This window comes from Patella vulgata, chromosome 6, assembly GCF_932274485.2.
Source record: "Patella vulgata chromosome 6, xgPatVulg1.2, whole genome shotgun sequence".
Lineage (NCBI taxonomy): Eukaryota > Metazoa > Mollusca > Gastropoda > Patellidae > Patella > Patella vulgata.
Genome location: NC_065884.2, coordinates 13,991,236 through 14,011,946, shown reverse-complemented (window position 1 = coordinate 14,011,946; position 20,711 = coordinate 13,991,236).

Genomic DNA, 20,711 nt, shown 5'->3' with positions numbered 1-20,711 from the left:
TATTAGTAGTATTTAACAATCATTAACAAGCATAAATTGATATATACCATTACCCTTGATTAATCATGACGAGATATTAAGATCACATCATCTCACAAACTAAATTGATCAAGACATAAAAGCAACAAAAGGTCACATTTCTCTAACTAAATTAATAAACAACAAAAGATGGCGCCCCCCCCCCCCACACTCACTCACACTCAGCGACATAAAGTATATTGTAAAACACTTTTTATGAGAAAATGTCACGGTCGTGAGCTTTTTCATCAGATGGTTGATGTCGATGACATTATAGACCTGGTCATCAAACAACATCCACGCCGCTTATTCTCCCCATTCTATTTGGATTCATAATTCTGCAAAACTCTTATTTTAGGCTCTTGTCAAGTTATCTGAGCCCCGACATATTGGCAAAAATAAACGAATAGTTTATGTGATGAATTGTCTTGATATTTTGGTGTTTGACCCAGTCGCAGTCGTTTTTTTTTTTGGGGGGGGGGTTGTTTTGTTTTTTGGTTTTTCTATTTTGCTTCCTTAAAGTTTCCTGTCAAAATCGTGCAGAACTGATTTTATTGCATATCGGTAAAACTAAAACGTAGCGTAGTAGGTAAATGTATTTAGTACGTTTTTTATTTAAAATCACAGTCTCTGTGCTTTGTCAAGGTGACCTCCGACAACTTGACAAGAACCCACCCGGACCGGGAACCTGGCAAACCTCTTGCAAGTATTCCTTAATCCGCCCCTGACTGTAATCACTAAACAATAAATTCAAAGGAATGGGCCTGGGCCCAGGAGTGAGCAATATGTTAGTATCTGGGGGTTTTCATGTGTATGTTTTATTGTTTATCGTCAGTATAGAGGTTACGTTTTTCAGAATCTCCAAACACCTTTCCCCAGTTCCGTCAGGTTTAAACTGTACTGCTACAATAAAATATGTCAGAATTGTACCAAATATCTGAAAATACAAAAAGTATATATTCGATAATTTGTATTTAGTGGCAAGGATAACATTATGCACACAGACAACTATCTACGTCGAGATTAGATCTTTTCGGTTAATGGCCGCCTAATCCAAAGTTAGTATACTATTTTGCAATCCGGGTCTAACAGTTTCACATAAAATCTTTGTATTACATGGAAGCGTAACAAATACTATCAGAAATGGGATTTAACGTCCTGTTCTGCTCCGAACTGGGCTAATGAAGACGGGCATACGCCATGCAGTGTGCTATGAGGGACATTTTGCCCGGACGGTGGCACTACCAGGTACTCTTATATCGAATTCCAACTGTCAAAGGATCTTTTACGTGCACGTCAATGTGTACACGGGGGCTTCGGTTTTTCGTCACATCCGAATGACTAGACAGCTGTCCTTGTCAGTACTATTAAAGTGTACTTGTGTTTTTGACTAAAATTGTAGAACATGTCGGTCAACCAGCTTCGTGTCTATTGCAAACAGAGCTAATTGTAGACAGACAGCCTAAGATTAATACAAGGATAACACAAGGAACACATACAGAACTGAAAAGATATACATTGTACGCCTCACGAGAACTAGGAGATAAAATCAACAAATTCCCGCTTCAGTCATAAGCGTGAATAGACATACCGCTAATATACTTGATTTCTGTATAGTAAACAAACCATCATAAACTATTGTTGATCCACTTAACTTGGTAGTAAATATATCTATCTGAAATAAAGAATGTAGTTTTATAGCATATAAATATAGTACCATTGGATCAGCCAATTGCTTGCGCACAACATGCACTAGCTGTCTCAAATAAGCATTTGATTTATAAGAATGGAACTCCTTCATATATACATAAAATCTATACTGCCTAGTCCATTCAACACGTTAAATTATTTTGTAGTTTGTGACTCGGGTAATTGTTATTACTTCTGCATTGTCTTATGGGATATATAGTTATTTTTCCATTACCAGTGTCATTCGAAACTAAAGACTACACGACCTCGTGTACTCAATTTAAAATGCTCATTGTGTCTTAAATATTGGATATTAGGATCCCATATTTTCATGGTAAGATAACATCAATATTGATTGGAATTATGGGTAATATTGAGTTACAGATTTAGCACCTTTAAATTAATATTTTCCTTACGAAAAAATGGGTATCCAATACGAAACCGAGTCAAACAGAAAGAATAATATGCCTACCATTTTCAAGCCTTTAACTGACAAACAAGACAAATCTATCTTCCATAATACACCTGATATTTTGTGAGCCTGAAATTCATAATTATGTTTGAGAAAGCTGATAATAAACACAGATTCATGCCAACAAAAGTTTGTAATAAACTTAGAAGTGTGTTTTAAACCAGCGGCTGCCAGGCAGGATATGCCCACATTTTCGACAGATGGAAAGAAAGTGATTTTTCCTGCAATCAAGGGCCATAATTCAGGAAATTACAATTCGATATGCGCGAATATTGAAAGGAACCGAGATCTTTGGGTTATAAACACACATTTCAAGTCTCATCAAAATCGGATAAAAATTGTGACCTCTATAGGGTCCACAACCTTGATATACCATATTCTACGCTATTTGAGTACGAATGGCCGCCATTTTGTCTGTCAGTTTTTGGCCGAAAGTCGAACTCAGTCGTCCTTAGTGTGTAACGGTGATATAATACGTTGTTTTTTTTAAATCGGATAAAAATTATGACCTCTATAGAGTCCACAACCTAAAAACGCGATTTTTTGTATAATCAGGGACCATAATTCAGGAAGTTACGTTGCAATATGCGCGAATAACGAAAGGAACCGAGATCTGTGGGTTATAAATTTACATGTCAAGTTTCAACAAAATCGGATAAAAATTGTGACCTCTATAGGGTCCACAACCTTGATATACCATATTTTGACGCTATTTGAGAACGAACGGCGGCCATTTTGTCTGTCCGTTTTGGGCCGATTTTCACGAAATTCGAACTCAGTCGATCTTAGGGTGTAACGGTGATATAATAATACGGTTTTTTTAAATCGGATAAAAATTATGACCTCTATAGGGTCCACAAGCTAAAAACGTGATTTTTCGTACAATCAGGGGCCATAATCCATGAAGATACGGAGGCAGACCACCATTAATTTCCCCATTGACTTCAATGTTAATTCTGGCCTCTTTGCCCACCTCCAACTTTTCCCCAAATTTTCGTTGGGCTGAATGCTTTTCACGACAGACAGAGGAACAAATGGTCATGTCTTTGCACTAAAATTTGTATGAGGTTGACCACCAAAATTCTGAGATACACAAACTTGAAGAAGCATACTAAAAACATGTAACTAGTTGCCGTACATATCGCCGTAGCTAACCTGATAACCCTCTTATCCTTCCGCCTCAAAATCATGAATATTTACCAAAACCTGGCAGAAAATGTTAATTCAAACCCTCTTCGTCCATTCTAGACCAAAAAATCAACAAAAAAGGGCATGCAAAAGGGGAGAAAAGAGAGAATTGCTATAAATAGACGAACTACAATTCGTAGCGAGATGATGAAATTTAGGTACCGAGATGATGAAATTTAATGGTGGTCTGCCTCCGTACAGTCCGATACATGCCAATATCGAAAGGAACCGAGATCTTAGGGTGATAAACCTATATTTCAAGTTTCATTGAAATCGGATAAAAATTGTGACCTGTAGACTGTTCACAAACAATTGTGGACGTCCAGACGGACAGGGGCGACGACAATATAGGTCCACGTTAAAATGTGGGCGTATAAAAACTACCACTCGACACAAACTAGGTTATTATATTGTACATTAGTAGGGGTCTTTAGTTGTATATTCCGCTGTTGTAAGGTATGTTATCATCCCGAGGTATTCTCCCTAGTCCATATTTTAAATACATTGAACTTGTGTAATTATGTTTGTTTTGTTAATTTATTGTTTATTAGTATCTGATATGTACATTTATTTACTTTGTTTGACTTTCTTTTGTCCGATCCGTATACTTTAAATTAATGAAATATGTTTAAATCAGTTGTGGGGAAAAGCCACAAGGTTCGAAGGCGCTCCTAATCCTTACAGGCCCAGCGCAAGTACTCTTTTCTCCAGGTTATTGCACGCAAGTAATTATGCCGTTAGATACAACGAGATCTGATATTAGCATAGAAGCGAGACTTCTAGAACGTAGATTTTCAGGCGAAACCCCTGTTATGCTTTATACCGATCCCTGGGTAAAGAGACCCCCAGCTGCGATGGTCACGATTAGTTAAAAGAACAATCAGTCTTTATTTCAACCCCATCTCACTTCCGTTGTATCTATGGCAGATTAGGTAATTATCCATCAAATAATTTACTGCTATCAGTTATGAACAGTTAAAACAAGCGGTTGCCATGCAAAATACGCCCACATTTTGCAAGAAATGTATGGGGGAAAAGGTAAAATCAATACGGCTCATCCTCTCATTCAAGATCTTTTGATCAGAATGGGACAATTGTAGCTCCTCTGGAGGGCCTAAAAATTCATACATATTTCACATTTTGCGTAAAAAGCAGGGGCTATAGCACTAGAATGTAACGTCTCATACGTACCAGAGTCGGACTCATTCAAAAACATTTGATCCTTAACACACAGTTTAAATTTCATCTCATGAATCAAACAAAAATTGTAGCCTCAGAGTGTCCACAAACTTCATTCATATTTCATATTTTGCAAAAAAGTCATGGAGTCAATGTGCACCAAAATTGAACTCACCCAAGAGCTAGTGATACTCGTTTTGAGGTCATCTAAATCGGATAAGAATTCTGACCTTTAGATGGTCTATAACCTTGGCATTACATGCTTTTATACTTTTTGCGTAAAGGGGAGTGGCCATTTGACGGGTTTCGGTACGATTTGCAGGAAATTCGGACGCAATCATTATGAGGTAGCGGTGATATATTTCAACGGTTTTGAAAATACGATAAAAATAAATGGTGACCTCTAGAGGGTCCACAGTCTAAAAACGAGATATTTCGTACAATCAGGGGTCATAATCCAGAACGTTACAGTCCATTACGCGCCAATATAGAAAGGACCCCAGACCTTTGGGATATATCGAAAATGAATACAAATTCGAACCTCTGAATGGCCAACAACCTGGGTATTACATACTTTTATGGGTAGCGGCCATTTTGTCGGGCAATTTTGGTCCGATTTGTAAGAAATTTGAACTCGGCTGTCATTATGGTGTAACGGTTGCATATTTGAACGGCTTTGACAAGCTAAAATTGTTGAGATCTTTCGGATATAAACATACACTGTCAGTCTCATCAAAATCTTATAAAAATTGTGACTTCTAGCGTGTCCGCAACCTCGGTATTATTATGCATATATTTGTCAAGTTCAGCATCGCAGGAAGCCATCATCAACTGTGTTTGCATGGTAAGGGATTTAGAAAAGAAATAAGATTTCACTTCATTTCACTATCATTAGCCAGAAAGCGTCTCTGACCATCTAGATCAGATCCGCAGCTTCCGGGGCCTGAACCCTTGCCTAGTCCTAGGATGGTAGGACCCTCCCCCTCCCCTCCCCTCCCCCAAATCAAGAATTAGTAGGTAATGTGAAGCCTGCATTATGTACTCATGTAACAGAAAATAAACTCACCGTTGTATTGGCATGTGCTGCAATGAAATATTCACCAAAGAATGACATGAAGAGAAACAGAGCCATGCATGACACCATAACGAAATATGATTTCGTAAAAAATGAATAATTGGTTAATGTAACCCACAGGAAGCACTGAGCGGGAAAATTGGAGACCGTACTCCCAGCCAAAAAGTGCTTGCAAATCTGATTAACTGCTGATAAGAGATCGCAGACTGCTTCATGTTGCTTTATGACCGTGTTCAGTTTTAAAATAGTCATCGATTCTACGTCGGACCTGGTTAATCTGACAATTTTTTCAAATTCCTTGACTAAAATATAAGTACATATCATAATGAGCAGGGTTACTGCGATATATTGCATCATGGAAGGAAATGATGAAAGGATGATGAAAAAACAACTGGCGATTAATTTCCATCCAGTAAAGTCATTAAACGGATAATAAAACGCTTTGAAGATAAAATGTTAAAACCGTAAAAACGGCCGATCCAATCGCTGACCATGCTAATAAACCGATTAGTATATATTTCAATATTCTTGGTCTCTTCTGGATAAATACCGGCATTGAAAAATTGTAATTAATTTCGTAATGTAAAAACTCGTCCTTTAGAAATGTGTAATGTTTTTGGAAACTAAACCAGTAAATAAGGTTCAAAAACAGTAAATTAAGTTGTTGGCAGCTTAAAGCGATATAGGTGGCTAGATAGTCTTCTAATGTAAGAGGTTGCAGAACAAGGCAACAGTGAGGCTAATGTCCCCCACCAAAATCCAACCAGCGGCTGCCAGGCAGGATACGCCCACATTTTGCAAGAGATGGATAGAGAACAAACTAAAAACAAAAACGATTTTTTGTACAATCAGGGGCCATAATCCATTAAGTTATTGTCTGAAATGCGCAAATATCATAAGGGACTGAGATATGTTTTAAGTTTCATGAAAATCGGATAAAAATTGTGACCTCTAGAGGGTCCCTAACCTTTGTATTACATACCTATACACAATTTGTGAACAAAGAACAGCCATTTTGTCGGCAGTTTCATTTCGATTTTCCCGAAATCCGAACTCAACCTTCATTATTGTGGAATGGTGATATATCTAAACGATTTTCGAATATCGAAAGGAACCAAGGTCTTTGGGTTATAAACATGCATTTCAAGTTTCATCAAAATCGGATCAAAATTGTGACCTCTAAGGGTGTCCACATGGGCCAAAATCCATGACGTTATGATCTGATATGTGCAAATATCGACAGGAACCAAGAAGATCTGTGGGTTATAAACATAAATTTCAAGTTTCATCAAAATCGGATCAAAATTGTGACCTCTAGAGGGTCCACAACCTTGATATACCAGATGTTTACACTATTTGCATACGGTGGGTGGCCATTTTGTCTGGCAGTTTTGGTCCGATTTTCATGAAATTTGAACTCAACCAACAATATGGTGTAACAGTGATATATTCGAACGGCTTTTTAAATCCGATAATAATTGTAACCTCTAGAGGGACCACAAGCTAAAAACGCGATTTTTCGTACAATAAGGGGCCATAATTCAAGAAGTTCTGATCCGATATGCGCGAATATCGAAAGGAACCAAGATCTTTGGGTTATAAACATGCATTTCAAATTTCATCAAAATCAGATGAAAATTGTGACCTCTAGAGTGTCCACAAGCTAAAAATGTGATTTTTCGTACAATCAGGGGCCATAATCCATAAAGTTTCGATCTGATATGTGCCAATATCGAAAGGAACTGAGATCTTTTGGAGATAAACCTATATTTCAAGTTTCATCAAACTCGGATAACAATTGTGACCTGTAGAGTGTCCACAAAGCAATTGTGGACGGACAGACGGTCAGGGACGATGACAATATACGTCCACGTGAAAATTTGGGCGTATAAAAATAAATAGATGACACATATTAACTTAAGGCAAATTTATTTTTTTCAAAAGTATCAAGCTATCAAAGAGATTGAAATTGCTTAACTCTGCTTAGCTTTATTTCAAAAAGTTAATCATTGAACTCAGTCAAGACATTCACCTAAGTTTAAACATTCTACCTCAATTAAAAGCAGAGTTGTTACGTTCCAAAATCTTGACCAATTAAATTGCTTATCGCTCCGTAGCCTAAGCAGAGTATTCTCATCAACGAACGTAGTCAAATATATGATCCAATTATTATTTTAATATCTACCTGAAATTAATACGGGTAGAGAGTCAATGACGGCACGATTCCCAATCCATGCCGAGATCGTTTTCATTCGCCACATGGCTTATTTTCACAAAGGCAACTTACTGGACCTGTTATGAATAATCAGCAAGCCTGTTTTGTTTTTTTACTGGATTATCAAAATTACTGTTAAATGTGCTAATTACTCAGAATATGAACCACATGGCCGATTCTCAATAAGATATGACTGTTATTGTAGCCATCAAGCAAGTTGATTGACTTCTTAATCAACAGTAATAATCAAACTGTTGTAATTTAGCCAAAAGTAGATTGATTTACGATTCCATAGTGGCCAGTTCATTGTTTTATCAAGCAGCTAAAGCCAACAACAATGAACCGATTAAGATCCCTGCCGTGTACTAACTTTTCATCATGTGTAATCAGTTTCCTGCAAGTGAAATTGCTAAATATTTTCCTACTTTAGAAAAAGTGTCCTGTGATTTGCAATAAACATTCTTTTAACTAACAACTTCTACATTAAGACTTTACATTGACTGGTTCACAAAAGATAAAATAAACTATTGTTTATAAAAACAAAAAACAGACCATTTGATAATTGTATTTGTTAAGCCATAATTTTTGTTTTGTGGATGTCGCTCAAGTTATCTTATATGAATGTCATAAAATAATCATCTTTACCTCAAGGTGAAAATACGTCGTCTTCCTTGATATCGGAATTGATGTAGACAAACTCTGTAAAAACAAACACAGGTTGAATTTGATTAAAGCTTTTAATCTAAAAATCTACATAGAAACTTGCAATGCTAACCAATAGAAGTACTGCCACAGGGAAAAGAATAACAGGTATCGCTTCACACTTTTCAGCTTTATTTTAGGACATTTGCGTTACTGCCATGTATAAAGCAATAATCTTGCAATGCAAATATTAAAATACAAACTACAAAGCGCATAAAATTGTTTTCAAAAGTACTTCAAACAATCGTCTAAATCATTCTGAATATTGCCACAAAGTTCAATAATATCACAAATTTCCAATGGAAAGGTAGGGATTCTGTTGTAATCCTTGTTTGGATCATTCCTTGAAATTGGCTAGCTACTAGGGTATATTGGGGGTAATTCCGACCAGTTACTTTATGGAGGCCTGTCTTCCTGAATTTTAACATGCATATACTTTTCAGTCGCCACGTCATTTGTTTTATTTCCGGGTCATATGATCATCACTTCATTTCCTTCATTGATTGACATCGTATTCAGCCACACAGGTAATGTATAAACCATTTAAAGGTGTGTCAAGGGTTGCCAATTGTATGGGACAATCTCAAAATACATTTTTGGGGTAGGAAATGATGTTTTAGGTCATTTTATCCATTAATCTTTTAAATTTTTAAAACAGTCGAAATTAGACCGAATTGTTTTTGTTCTGTGGGGTAATTTCGACCACCAATATTCTACAATGCCAAATTCGGACGATATTAGGCCTAGTCCAACGTAGTTGATAAAAAAACGTTTTTTATTTCTTTTGTTGGCTTTCTAGGGAAATTCAATGGCTAGAGTCTTTCAATTTGTTACCCTTTTACAACTCCCCCCCCCCCAAAAAAAACCCAACAAAGAGGCCCTTTAGGCCTGATAAATGTTTAATAGACATTATCGGTTTCCTGATACTTTCTCTCTCTGTCAACCAAAACAATAAATAATATTAAAAGATTACCATTTTTTTCAGCATTTTATATAATAAATGTTTTTAATTATATATAAAGTGTTGTCATATTTGTTTTTATTGATGTATATATATAACTATTGTGATTATTACTTAGTTTGTCTCCTGTAAATCATCATATATCCCCGGTTGGTGCTCACGTACGATAAAACCATATTTCATTCCTTCATTATATAAAGGCAACAAAACATACGCCCACAGCAGCTAAATCGTCCGAGCAGTCGACAAGGGTTGTCGCATATTTATTCTTTTGTAGGTAATTAGGGGAATTTAATAGACAATTTCATACAGATGACATTATAATTTTCGTCGATAGAGGGTTGACAAGGTTCTATAAACTAAAACAAGGGCCATAACTTTGGAAGTAATCTACTGAAATTGTTGAAATTCATCAGGCTTTTTCGTTTTACTAATTCAAGTAATGCATATAAATTTCATACAGATCGGATGATAACTTTTGTCGTTCGAACGTTCACAAGGAACAACAAAGTGAAACAAGGACCATAACTCACGGCATAATTAACGGAAATTGCTGAAATTCAATAGGCTTCTTCGTTTCACTAATTTAAATGATGCATATCAATTTCAAACAGATCGGATAAAAACTGTTGTCATTAGAGCATTCACAAGATTCAACAAAGTGAAACAAGGGCCATAACTCTAAATGTAATTAACGAAAATTGATGAGATTCAATAGGCTTCTTTGTTTTACTAATTTAAATGATGCATATAAATTTCATACAGGTCGGTTGGTAACTTTTGTTGTTGGAGCGTTCACAAGGTGCAACAAAGTGAAAACAAGGGCCATAACTCCAGAAGAAATTAACGGAAGTTATTGAAATTAAATAGGCTTCTTCATCTCACTAATGCAAACAACATATATCAATTTCAAAACAATCAGATGATAAATGTAGTCTGTAGAGTGTGCACAAGAAAATGTGGACGACAGACGGACGGACGGAGGCAATATACGACCATATTTCTATGTGGGCGTATAATAAAATTGTTATACTTAAATAATGGCCTTGTAATAGGCCAATAATTAATAAAACAACAAAAAAAAAAAAAAAAAGAAAAAAAGTCAATATTCCTTTAATCTTTCAACGGTACATATAGATATGTAGAAATTAGCCTAGATTTTTTTATTATTTTATTCCAGAATGCCGCGAACGAATGTATATAAAAATATATATAGGCAATATACTCAGGACCAAGTTAATGAGACAGTTGGTGCTGTAGGAATGGGCCTATCATACAGAAAGGCCACCACAAAATACGGTGTTCATAAAACAACAATAATGGACCGAATTTCGGGAAAAGTCAGTCACGTTCCACTACCTGGTAGGCCTACTGCGCTTCCCCAAAAAATGGAGGAAGAAAGTGTAGCCAAAGTATTGAAGGCGTCCGAAACAGGATTTGGTTTGACTAAAAACCAACTACTATTACAACTTCAAGATTGGTTAAAAAATCTATGTGGGCGTATAATAAAATTGTTATACTTAAATAATGGCATTGTAATAGGTCAATAATTAATAAAACAACAAAATAAACCAAAAGAAAAAAAGTCAATATTCCTTTAATCTTTCAACGGTAATAGATATGTAGAAATTAGCCTAGATTATTTTATTATTTTATTCCAGAATGCCGCGAACAAATGTATATAAAAATATATATAGGCAATATACTCAGGACCAAGTTAATGAGGCAGTTGATGCTGTAGGAATGGGCCTATCATACAGAAAGGCCACCACAAAATTTGGTGTTCAGAAAACAACAATAATGGACTGAATTTCGGGAAAAGTCAGTCGCGGCCCACTGCCTGGTAGGCCTACTGCGCTTCCCCAAAAAATGGAGGAGGAAATTGTAGCCAAAGTATTGAAGGCGTCCGAAACGGGATTTGGTTTGACTAAAAACCAACTACTATTAAAAACTTCAAGATTGGTTAAACAATCTAACATTGTCACACCCTTTAAAGATAGGTTGCCAGGCAACAAAACATACGCCCACAGCAGCTAAATCGTCCGAGCGGTCGTCAAGGGTTGTCGCATATTTATTCCTTTGTAGGTAATTGGGGGCCTTTACAAGACAGTTCCATACAGATCAGATTATAAATTTTGTTGTTTGAGGGTTTACAAGGTTCTACAGACTGAAAAGATAGGTTGCCAGGTAACGAAACATACGCCCACAGCAGCTAAATCGTCCGGGCAGTCAACAAGAGTTGTCGCATATTTTTACTTTTTTCGGTAATGAAACATTTATAATACACTAAAATCTGATTAAGAGCAACAACTCAGAAAACCATTAGAATTTGTTTGGTTTTTATAAAGTTCTGCCCCATGCTAACGTTTTGTATACAAAACTTTTAATATCATGGATTTAGCTGTTCCAAGTCATAAAAATTCATTGAAAATCAATATACTTGTTCCTCTCAAGATCTTAAACTCTGTGTATCAATCTGAAGTCAATCGGATGATAACTTTAGCCTTTAGAGCATCACAAGATTTTGCAAAGTGATCAAGGGCCATAACTTTGGCAGTAATTATCGGAAATCGTTGAAAATCAATAAGATTCTTCGTCTCATGATCCTTAACACTGTGTATAAATTTAAGGTCAATCGGATATTAACTTTGGCCTCTAGAGCATCCACAAGATTTTTTGAAGTGATCAAGGGCCATAACTCTGGCAGTAATTATCGGAAATTGCTGAAAATAAATAGGCTTCTTCGTCTCATGACCTTAAACACTGTGTATTAATTTAAAGTCAATCGGATATTAACTTTGGCCTCTAGAGCGTCCACAAGATTTTTTGAAGTGATCAAGGGCCATAACTCTTTCAGTAATTATCGGAAATTGCTAAAAATCAATAGGCTTCTTCGTCTCATGACCTTAAACACTGTGTATCAATTTAAAGTCAATTGGATATTAACTTTGGCCTCTAGAGCGCCCACAAGATTTTTTGAAGTGATCAAGGGCCATAACTCTGGTAGTAATTATCGGAAATCGCTGAAAATCAATAGGCTTCTTCGTCTCATGACCTTAAACACTGTGTATAAATTTAAGATCAATCGGATATTAACTTTGGCCTCTAGAGCATCCACAAAATTTTTTGAAGTGATCAACTCTGGCAGTAATTATCGGAAATCGCTGAAAATCAATAGGCCTCTTCGTCTCATGACCTAATAACACTGTGTATAAATTTAAAGTCAATCGAATATTAACTTTAGCCTCTAGAGCGTCCACAAGCAATTGTAGACGCCGGACGGACGGACGGGGGCGACGACAATATACGACCACATTTAAATGTGGGCGTATAAAAAGGGTCTCAACTCTGAAAGTAATCTACAGAAATTGTTGAAATTTGACAGGGTTTTTCGTTTTACTAATTTAAATAATGCATATATATTTCATACAGATCACATGATCACTTTTGTCATTCAAACGTTCACAATCGCCATAACTCTAGAAATTATTGATGGAACTTGCTGAAATTCAATAGACCTGTTTCACAAATTTAAATGATGCATAGAAATTTCATACATATCGGATGATAACTTTCATCAATCGAGCATTAACAAGGTTTAACAAAGTGAAACAAGGGCAATAACTCTAGAAGTAATTATTGTAAATTGCTGAAATTCAATAGGCTTTCTATCGTTTTACTAATTTAAATCATGCATATAAATTTCACAAAGATCGGGTGATAACTTTTTGCTTTAGAGCGTTCACAAGGATCAATAAAGTGAAACAGGGGCCATAACTCTAGACGTAATAAACGGATATTGCTGAAATTCAATAGGCTTCTTTGTCTCACTAATTTAAATAATGCATATAAAGTTCAGAAAGATCGGATGATAACTGTTGACGTTAGAGCGTTCACAAGGATGAATAAAGGGAAACAAGGGCCATAACTCTAGACGTAATAAACGGAAATTGCTGAAATTCAATAGGCTTCTTCGTTTCAGTAATCTAAATAATGCATATAAATTTCAGAAAGATCGGATGATAACTTTTGACGTTAGATAGTTCACAAGGATCCATAAAGTGAAACAAGGGAAATAACTCTAGACGTAATAAACTGAAATTGCCGAAATTCAATAGGCTTCTTCGTTTCAGTAATCTAATAAATTAAATAGGCTTCCTCATCTCACTAATGTTAACAACATATATCAATTTTAAAACAACTGGATGATAACTTTTGGCGTTAGAGAGTTCACAAGAAATTGTGGACGATGGACAGACGGACCGACAGACGGACGGGCGGGGGCGATGGCAATATACGTCCACATTTCAATGTGGGCGTATAAAAATGGAATGGCAGGTGATGACAGAGTTAACAACAAGAAAGCCTGAAAAACTTTGTACGTCTAGATCAAGGATGCTGAACAGAGTTGTAGTTGGAAAATACTATGCTGATCTCGGAAACACAAGCCAACAGTGAGGCTGATGTCCCCCGCCGAAATAGGAAAATAATTAGAGGACACATATAAATTTATCACAAATTATCTTTTACAAAGTATTGAACAATCAAACAGTATATCTTTACTTATAGTCTAACAATCAAAGTAGGAGAGTTATTGTTTTCCAAAGTCTCGACCAATCAAATTGCGTATCGCTCTGCTTACCCTGAGCAGAAAATGCTCATTATCAAACTTAGTCAAGGTATTACTGTAATGAAACTATACACCAAGTTTCATCAATCTCACTTAATTAGAACTAAAGTTATCGTGTCCCAAAGCATCAACCAATCAAATTGCTTATCTCTGCTTACCCTAAGCGGAAAATGCTCATCTTCGAACTCCATCAAGGCATTGACCTAATCAACACATACACCAAGTTTGAACATTCTAGCTCAATTAGGAAGAGAGTTATCGTGCCCCAAAGTATCAACCAATCAAATTGCTTATCTCTGCTTACCCTAAGCGGAAAATGCTCATCTTCGAACTCCATCAAGGCATTGACCTAATAAACACATACACCAAGTTTGAACATTCTAGCTCAATTAAAAGTTATCGTGTCCCAAAGCATCAACCAATCAAATTGCTTATCTCTGCTTACCCTAAGCGGAAAATGCTCATCTTCGAACTCCATCAAGGCATTGACCTAATCAACACATACACCAAGTTTGAACATTCTAGCCCAATTAGGAAGAGAGTTATCGTGTCCCAAAGCATCAACCAATCAAATTGCTTATCTCTGCTTACCCTAAGCGGAAAATGCTCATCTTCGAACTCCATCAAGGCATTGACCTAATAAACACATACACCAAGTTTGAACATTCTAGCTCAATTAGGAAGAGAGTTATTGTGTCCCAAAAAGTGTGACGGACAGACAGACGGACGGACAGACAGACGGACAGACGGACGAACCCATTTTAATAGTCCCCTGCTTTCTTCGAAAGGCGGGGGACAAAAAAGCCAACAATTCTACAAGCATGAAACAACGTAAAACAAGTAACAAGCACACAGTACATCAGATGTAACTTAGATTGGATATTTTTCGTTACTGCCATGTATGTTCCAGATATCATGAAAGATACATCGAGAGTTTCAAATATCCGTTCTGTTATAGATGCTGTCTCAATTGCCGCCGTGTTGACGTCTGTAATCTTACTCATGTTGTTTCTAATCTTATTTATTGTTTCAAGTGAATAAACTTCCAAGTCGCATATGCTGATTACACTATTTTGCCTATACCGTTTTTTTAGGACTTCGAATTTTGTCTAATGGTTTGGATTGTTCGTACTTGGTTTTATTTTATTTACGATGTTGTCGTGGTTACCTTCGTGTGGCTTTCTTTTATTACTGTAATCTTACTTCTAATCTATCTATTAACTGATTAAACTTCCAAAACGATTACACAGTCCATATAGGGAACGGTATTCCATAAGCGAACTACGCTGCGTAGTTTAAACTGTAATGACACCTGCTAAATTGTGAGCTGTTTGAACAATATCTGAACCAAAGTGTATTTTAAACGATTAAACTTCCAAGTCGACTTTACTTCTAAAATAATCCAAATGGGAAACAATATTCCATGAGCGAATTAGACTATGTGGCATAAACTGAACAAAAACCGGCTAAATTGTGAGCTGTTTGCAAGATGTTTGGACCAAAGCCTGAACTTTGTGTACACTGCTTTCCTGCTGTCCGATATTGTCAGAAATAACTGAAATAGTAAGTGCTGGAGAGTGCCACACCACCATGATAGATAATGGTATACTGCGTTATGGAATAATCCAAGGATTATAATTAATGGTATCGTGTATATTATGATATATCCGACAAAGTATAGTATTATTGTACTATAATTAATGGTATCATGCATGTTATATTGCTAATGGTTTTGTTTAGTTCGGGCCTAATATCATACAACAGAATCTGGTTTTATTCAGAATATATCCGACAAAGTATAATATTGTTGTATTGATACAACGGAAGCTAACACCAACATTTTTGCCCACAAAGGGGTATTGTATCAGGACTCCCGTCCAACACTTTTCAATGGATTTATCCGTCACACGTTCAAGACTCGATAAATCTGCTTATATTAAATATTGTAACGGGAATATTCTGACAATTTCAGTCAAATTACTTCACTCTGAGCCGCTAAATACACTTTTTAATAACAATGTAGCCTCGATTGCCAACGCTACCGTTGTTACGGTAATACAAAAAAGTCTCGATTATCCATCTTTACGGTTAATCATTGATGGCAGTTGAACGGCATAATGAACACCGGATCCATCCGATGGCATCAAGAGTTGATTATGGTATTGTCATGTTAATATATGTATAATTAATAGTGTAATATAACATTTCAGGCCTAAAGAAAGACCTGCAATAGACAGATTTAGCTCTTGCATAATGCATCTTTAATAAAGGATGTTCTAACATATATGCAAGTAATTAGTAAATGCCATCTATTTTTTTTTTTTGGGGGGGGGGGGGGGACTAAGGCGCTGGTTTGTTTACTTTGTTAAATGAATGTAAATGATTATTCTAGAGAAGATGGGCGGGGTCGTTTCTTTGACAAGGTGGACAAATACAAAGCATACACAAACACAGGAGCTAAGTGAGAGGGACTCAATGACGCACTTTGCGTCATGGTTTTGAGTTTTTATGCCACCTCGCATATGGCAAAAATTACGTGGTTTCAATGTGGTTTACAACATTATAATCTTAATGCTTAACCAGTATCAAACATGTACCGTGGGTCAGATATGTTACATATCGACTCTACCATACCATGTTCCACGCTGCATGCCCGTCTTCATTAGCCCAGTCGGGACAAAACCGTTGGACGTTAAACCGCATTTCACTTCATTTCATACAAACGCGAATATGAGTTTGGATGTAACATTTCTAATGTACGTTTAAGGTAAAACAAGCGATTAGGGACGCAGTTGTCTTTCATTGTCATTCCTATTAAAAATCCCCAATAACTGAGAATCATTGACAATACTAATGAAGTCACTCAACCCTGATTTGATATTGCATTAGTATAATAATCGTAAGCTTTCAGATAAAATGTTGCATTCCGACTTAATCCTCTATGATTGTACCGCAGACAATAGCATTAACCAAACAAAAAACAATAAAGCATTATAATAAAATAAAACACGGTTTCCGATAATTGCCGCATTATACAATACTTTTATGTACACAATAATACGTGGGGGTTATTCTCGGTTAATGCATTTTATCTATAGTTGAACTACAGCTGTGCTAAAAGTTGTTTTGTTCTTTATAAATTGTATGAGGGCCTTCTGCCGGGTCACTTTCCCTGTTTCGGGATCCCAGTACTATGAGCCGGGATCTTCGAATTGTTTAATTTTTCACGCTTAAAGCTGAACTCAGATTACAAAACTACAGAAATATTAAGTAAATTGAATTGAAGCGAGGCAAGCAACGTCCACATCAAGTATATGCCTTGTCAAGCACAGTGTCCACATCCGGCTAGCTATTTTTCAACGACCAATTATCTACTACACGCTCGACTGATTGACTTTTTTTTCAGCGTACTGAAAATATTATTGCTACACAATTATTATGTCTGATCGGGTACATATTATTTAACAAATTAGATGATTTTTATTACAATCAGAGGCTATAATCATGAAGTTATCGTCCGACACATGCCAACATCGACCGGAACAGAGATCGTTTGGAGATAGACCTTTATTTCAAGTTTCTTCAAAATCAAATAAAAATTGTGCCCTGTAGAGTGTCGCGAAGAAAGAAATTTTATTTTTCTGAAAACGCAGAAAGTGCGGCTATTTTTCCAGCTCAAAGCCTGCATATTGTAAGGGAGGAAAACTACATGTATCTATAAAACCAATTATATTTTTTAGTCTTTCATTATTATTTCTGTAGATTGTAAATATTCTGTTGGTTGTAGAGTTGATGTCAAAGACAGTATAAAGAGCACGCATATTGGCCACCTGGGGAGATATCAAAGTATCAGATTTGCAAATGTTAATACTGGTCAGAACTATGGCTGACATTGATAACATCGCTAATATACATCACAAAGATAATCGCCGAAATCACCGAGGTGATATGCACTGATAATCATTTCCTCAGGTAACTGGAAGTTTCCTTCATTACCGCTTTTCCAATTTGTAAAGGTACGTCGTCTATGAATGTTTTATATAGCGAAAATGTAGTAGTGTAGTACATTATTACATCTGTGTGTGTGTAAATAATATTGGGCAACTTGTAATGAAACATAGGATGACATCTACACTACCAGAGTCACCCTTTCTATCACATGCAGACGAAAAGAAGTTTGATCCCTAAAAACCCGCGAGATTACCATTTCTCTTGCTTGGAATATTCAACAGGCGGCAAACTAAGATGGCGACCGGCAGCGATTATAGATCAAAAATAGATCATTTGACTGGGCATTTGTCAAGCTCACGTAATTTCATATTCCTCTATCGTTTCGGGTTTTCATGGGAGAGAGATTTATTTATTAGAGACATTGATGAATATATTATTAACTATCATTTTGGGCATATAAAGATCAAAAAAACGTGCAAACACAAACTCGTGAGGCCAATCGATGCAAGTTTTCTTAAACTGAACACGCGCACGTAACTTGAACTGGAAAAACAAATTAAAATTGTTATTTTCATCTTTGTTAGAAAATGCCGCGCCTTTCAAATGTAGAACGTCTACGTGCTATAGGTAGGCTCTATGCTGGTCAGTCTGTGGTCACTGTTGCAAGAGCCTTTATTGTTCACGCCAGACAATAATTAATCTTAGAATGAGAGTGCTTCAAACTGGAACTATTGCCGACCGCCCAAGGGCGGGAGCGCCACGTGTGACGTCACTCCAGGAAGATCAAGCAATACGGTTACGTCATCTTAGAAACAGATTTGTCATTGCAACCTCCACAAGTAGAGAGATGTTTGGTGCGAGGGTAACTGCACAAACTGTTCGAAATCGCTTGCAGGCTGCTGGTCTTCGAGCTCGGAGGCCCTATAATGGACCAATATTGACACCTCTTCATCGCCGTAACCGACTTGTGTAGGCCACAAAACACATAAGATTTACTCAAAGACAGTGAAATTCGGTTGTCGTTAGACAGTGACGAATCTCGATTCACTTTGAGATTTGCCGATGGCAGGGTCCGAGTGTACCGCAGACGAGGTGAACGTTACGCTCAAGTATGCGTCAGAGAAGTTGACCGATTTGGTGGCGGCAGCCTCATGGTTTGGGGTTCTTTTTGTGCACATGGACGTTCTCCTCTTGTTGTTGTCCAAGGGAACTTAGATGCTGTCCAGTACAGGGATCAGATTTGCAACCTATTCTTCTTCCGTTTATGCAGAGACATGGGCTTGGACTAACGTTTCAAAAAGACAATGCTCGACCCCATACAGCAATTGCTACCCAGAATTTTTTAAGAAATGCCGGTGACCAAGTCCTGGATTCGCCGTCACTTAGCCCCGACCTTAATCCTATAGAACACATCTGGGACGAACTGGGTCGACGTGTTCGTCAGCAAGTGAATCCACCACTGACGTTGCAGGATCTTCAACATGCTCTTGCTGAGCAGTGGCGACGTCTTCCTCGGGTAGTGTTTACTAATGTTCTGAGATCCATGAGAAGACGTTGTGTGGCAGTACGAGATGCTAGAGGGGGCCACAACCGTTACTAAACACTTTATTCCGATTGTTCTCTAAGTCTGTGAATTTCATTTTGGGGGGTACTGTGACATCACGAACGTTATCAATGTCAAGGACTTTCGACGAGACGTATTCTTGTTTTCTGTTGATGTCAAGGTTGTCTGTGCACAACATAACACTAAAATAGTTGCCTTAAACCAAATATTAAAAATCTAGTCCCAAAAATCCCGAGTGTCAAGTTTTTAATTTGGCTGAGTATATTCTGGCAGAACGATCTACAGTTTTACGTCAGACACAACTGAAATATCTATTTTGGCTGCGATGAGTGCTGCCAGACAGTACATAGAGCCGCTGATTGTTTTTTTTTTTCGGGCAGCGGTATCTTACAATGCTCTTGAGGAATTTGAGGGAGCATCTTTTGGTACGGCGGAGAACGGGTGGATGGACACCGAACTGTTTTGAACTTGGCTTAAGGACATGTTTATCCCAGAAGTCCTGGAAAGAGGTGACCATCGATCCGTTGTCCTCTGTGTTGATGGGCATTCTACTCATCTTACATTGGATGATTGCGACCTTTGCAGGGAAAATGGGATAATTATTTACTGTCTATTAGAACAGGCTTCGCATCGTACCCAACCCCGTGATTTGTATCTCTTTGGGACTTTAAAAGAAATGTGGAAACAGTCCGTGCGCCAATTTAAATCAAGACATTATTGGCCAGAGAGTAACAAAACAGCAAACTTTCAAGGGGGCCCGGACCAGGGTTACCACAATAGAGAACGCCGTCATAAGGCGATATTCAGCAAACAACGTTGATTCCGCTATCCTCCTCTACACCAACATCCATGCATTTAACATCATCTGCTCATACGGCATCATCATCTGCTGTAACATGATCTGAAGCATCACTTGCTCCTGAATGTACATCAGCACCATATGCTTGTATTCTTAATGTCCGACCGTCCACTTCTTCGATTAGCGCATCATCACCATGTACTCATATTCCTAATGTCATGCCGCCAACTCCCCCTTTCATTAGGCCTATCTCCCATTAACACAATCA